Below are 4686 nucleotides of genomic sequence, written 5' to 3'. Positions count from 1 at the left end.
CTCCCTATTTCTTTGCACGGGCCTCGCTGTCTATGGATGTTTCAGGAGACCCCACCGAAACACGGAAGGACTCTCAAATTATCCCAGCTTTCTCTGCACAGCGAGAGCTTTTAATATTTAGCATTGTTCTCCTTTTCCTGGGTGTTTGTTAAAAAATGGTTTTTATCTCTTTCACTTTCTTCCCAGGAAAATTCTTTTTTCCCGAAGCTGGTGGGGGAGGGCTGGGTGTAACCTGCCTTCTATCAGAGGATATTTTCCTCCACATTTGTCCAAACCGGCACAGCCTGTCCTTTCCTGGGTCTCTGTTGCAGATGGAAGCTGCTGGTGCCATTGTCAGCTTGAAGCCCTCTTTTGATGCAAGCAGATGTTGCCAGGTGTGTTCAGCAGCTGTTGCTCAATGCTTATGCCAAGCTATTGTGTTCCTCATGGAACCAAGGAGCCATTGTGACACTGCAGGGGCTGATGGCATCAAGGAGGCAATTGTGACAGTACAGAACCTCCTAGAAACAAGGCTCCATTGTGACACCGTGGGGAATCATGGAATCACGGAGCCCATTGTGACACGGCCAGGCCGCATGGAACCAATGGTCCATGGTAACACGGCGGATTCAAGAAGAGCACGGTGACACCACGCAACATCATGGAACCATAGGTCCATTGTGACACAGCGGGGCCTCATGGAAACAAGGGGACCATTGTGGCAAAGCAGGGCCTAATGGAAGCCTGGAGAGCATTGTGACATTGTGGGGAATCATGGAAGCATGGAGAGCATTGTGACACTAAGGAAACTCCTGGAACCAAGATGACCACTGGCACATAATGGAACCTCATGGAAGCAAGCCTCCATGATGACTTTGGAGGGCCTCGGGGACCACAGGACCGATTGTGACACAGCAGTACCTGGTGGAACCAAGGAGCCTTTGTGATACTCCAGATCCACATGGAAGCCAGGGTGCACTGAGACACAGCGGGGCCTTGTTGGAACCAAAGACACCTCTGCAAAAAGCAGGCTAGCTCATAGAAGCAAGGAGTCCATTGTTACAACATCAAACCTATGGAAGCAAGGGACCATTGTGACACTGCGGGGCCTCATGGAACCAATTGTCCATGATGACAGTGCGGATCAAAGGAGACCATGGTGACACTGCGGAACCCGATGGAACCAAGGAGCCATTGTGACACAGTGGGGCCTCATGGAATCAAGGAGACCATTGTGACCCAGGTGTTGCATGTGAAGGCAAGGAGCCATTGTGACACTTTGGGCTTCTTCCCTTGAGCTCTGCAGCTGGCTGTCCCAGCCCAGCGCACCATGTGCCACCTGCTCTCCTCAGGGCTCTGCCTGCACACAGCCCCAGGAGAAGTTTTCCTGTTTGGAAGGAAAGAATGGAAAAGCCGGAGCAGGTTTCCCAAACAACAAACCCCACTCAGGAGCCACATGCTCAGTACAGGCTGCCGGGAACGATGTCCCCTTTCTACAAGGGTCAGGGGGAGCAGGAATGAATGATCTCTGGGCGCAGAATTCTCGGAGTCTTTCCACTGAATTCTCTGTCCCTGTGTCTTGGGGTGACTTTATCATGTGTATCCCCTATTGCTACTCTATGCCCAGAAGTGAACTTTGTGCATTTCTGTGCCTTTCAACTGAGCCTGAGAGGGGGGAGAGGAAAAAAAAACCGGACAAACTTCTCAGAGCGTTTGTTCAAGGACACACATACACACTCCTCTGCATCCTGCTTGCAGCAAGAGCGGAGGAAGCAACTTTGTTTCTTTTTAGCCAGTTTTCAGCTCCTTTTCTCTGGGGAGAGATGGAGAGTTGAACTTTGTTTTCCTGGGACTTTGGGCGTTTTTTTCCCTTCTTCTCTTCTTGACTCTTTCAACATCAGACCACATTGGGAGAATTTTCTCCCAAGGTGGGGGCCCTGAATGTGGGCCCATGAGCCAGCTGCAAGGAGGAGGAGAGAGACTACACCTCCGGAAGTGTTGGGGTTCCTCCCCCCTGCCATGAGGTCATGGGAGAGGGGACCCTGGGGTAGAGGCATGGCCTGGGCACGGGGTCTCCCTGCTCCCTGCTCACATGTGCCCTAATCCTGTTCAGCACTGCTTATTTTGTGTTGCCCTGTGCCAGGAGGGCCCTGGTTGTGCCGTGACTGCTCAGTTCTTTGGCAGTGCCCCGCCCATGTGGCTGGAGAAGAAAGAGCTCTGAAACTTCTCTCATGAATCGCTCCCTATTTCTTTGCACGGGCCTCGCTGTCTATGGATGTTTCAGGAGACCCCACCGAAACACGGAAGGACTCTCAAATTATCCCAGCTTTCTCTGCACAGCGAGAGCTTTTAATATTTAGCATTGTTCTCCTTTTCCTGGGTGTTTGTTAAAAAAATAGTTCTTATCTCTTTCACTTTCTTCCCAGGAAAATTCTTTTTTCCCGAAGCTGGTGGGGGAGGGCTGGGTGTAACCTGCCTTCTATCAGAGGATATTTTCCTCCACATTTGTCCAAACCGGCACAGCCTGTCCTTTCCCTGGGTGTCTGTTGCAGATGGAAGCTGCTGGTGCCATTGTCAGCTTGAAGCCCTCTTTTGATGCAAGCAGATGTTGCCAGGTGTGTTCAGCAGCTGTTGCTCAATGCTTATGCCAAGCTATTGTGTTCCTCATGGAACCAAGGAGCCATTGTGACACTGCAGGGGCTGATGGCATCAAGGAGGCAATTGTGACAGTACAGAACCTCCTAGAAACAAGGCTCCATTGTGACACCGTGGGGAATCATGGAATCACGGAGCCCATTGTGACACGGCCAGGCCGCATGGAACCAATGGTCCATGGTAACACTGCGGATTCAAGAAGAGCACGGTGACACCACGCAACATCATGGAACCATAGGTCCATTGTGACACAGCGGGGCCTCATGGAAACAAGGGGACCATTGTGGCAAAGCAGGGCCTAATGGAAGCCTGGAGAGCATTGTGACATTGTGGGGAATCATGGAAGCATGGAGAGCATTGTGACACTAAGGAAACTCCTGGAACCAAGATGACCACTGGCACATAATGGAACCTCATGGAAGCAAGCCTCCATGATGACTTTGGAGGGCCTCGGGGACCACAGGACCCATTGTGACACAGCAGGACCTGGTGGAACCAAGGAGCCTTTGTGATGCTCCAGATCCACATGGAAGCCAGGGTGCACTGAGACACAGCGGGGCCTTGTTGGAACCAAAGACACCTCTGCAAAAAGCAGGCTAGCTCATAGAAGCAAGGAGTCCATTGTTACAACATCAAACCTATGGAAGCAAGGGACCATTGTGACACTGCGGGGCCTCATGGAACCAATTGTCCATGATGACAGTGCGGATCAAAAGAGACCATGGTGACACTGCGGAACCCGATGGAACCAAGGAGCCATTGTGACACAGTGGGGCCTCATGGAATCAAGGAGACCATTGTGACCCAGGTGTTGCATGTGAAGGCAAGGAGCCATTGTGACACTTTGGGCTTCTTCCCTTGAGCTCTGCAGCTGGCTGTCCCAGCCCAGCGCACCATGTGCCACCTGCTCTCCTCAGGGCTCTGCCTGCACACAGCCCCAGGAGAAGTTTTCCTGTTTGGAAGGAAAGAATGGAAAAGCCGGAGCAGGTTTCCCAAACAACAAACCCCACTCAGGAGCCACATGCTCAGTACAGGCTGCCGGGAACGATGTCCCCTTTCTACAAGGGTCAGGGTGAGCAGAATTCTCTGGGAGCAGAATTCTCGGAGTCTTTCCACTGAATTCTCTGTCCCTGTGTCTTGGGGTGACTTTATCATGTGTATCCCCTATCGCTGCTCTATGCCCAGAAGTGAACTTTGTGCATTTCTGTGCCTTTCAACTGAGCCTGAGAGGGGGGAGAGGGAAAAAAAACCGGACAAACTTCTCAGAGCGTTTGTTCAAGGACACACATACACACTCCTCTGCATCCTGCTTGCAGCAAGAGCAGAGGAAGCAACCTTGTTTCTTTTTAGCCAGTTTTCAGCTCCTTTTCTCTGGGGGGAGATGGAGAGTTGAACTTTGTTTTCCTGGGACTTTGGGGGTTTTTTTCCCTTCTTCTCTTCTTGACTCTTTCAACATCAGACCACATTGGGAGAATTTTCTCCCGAGGTGGGGGCCCTGAATGTGGGCCCATGAGCCAGCTGCAAGGAGGAGGAGAGAGACTGCACCTACGGAAGTGTTGGGGTTCCTCCCCCCTGCCATGAGGTCATGGGAGAGGGGACCCTGGGGTAGAGGCATGGCCTGGGCACGGGGTCTCCCTGCTCCCTGCTGACATGTGCCCTAATCCTGTTCAGCACTGCTTATTTTGTGTTGCCCTGTGCCAGGAGGGCCCTGGTTGTGCCGTGATTGCTCAGTTCTTTGGCAGTGCCCCGCCCATGTGGCTGGAGAAGAAAGAGCTCTGAAACTTCTCTCAAGAATGGCTCCCTATTTCTTTGCACGGGCCTCGCTGTCTATGGATGTTTCAGGAGACCCCACCGAAACACGGAAGGACTCTCAAATTATCCCAGCTTTCTCTGCACAGCGAGAGCTTTTAATATTTAGCATTGTTCTCCTTTTCCTGGGTGTTTGTTAAAAAATGGTTTTTATCTCTTTCACTTTCTTCCCAGGAAAATTCTTTTTTCCCGAAGCTGGTGGGGGAGGGCTGGGTGTAACCTGCCTTCTATCAGAGGATATTT

Source organism: Aphelocoma coerulescens, unplaced genomic scaffold, assembly GCF_041296385.1.
Source record: "Aphelocoma coerulescens isolate FSJ_1873_10779 unplaced genomic scaffold, UR_Acoe_1.0 HiC_scaffold_55, whole genome shotgun sequence".
NCBI lineage: Eukaryota > Metazoa > Chordata > Aves > Passeriformes > Corvidae > Aphelocoma > Aphelocoma coerulescens.
This window is presented reverse-complemented; position numbering follows the sequence as displayed.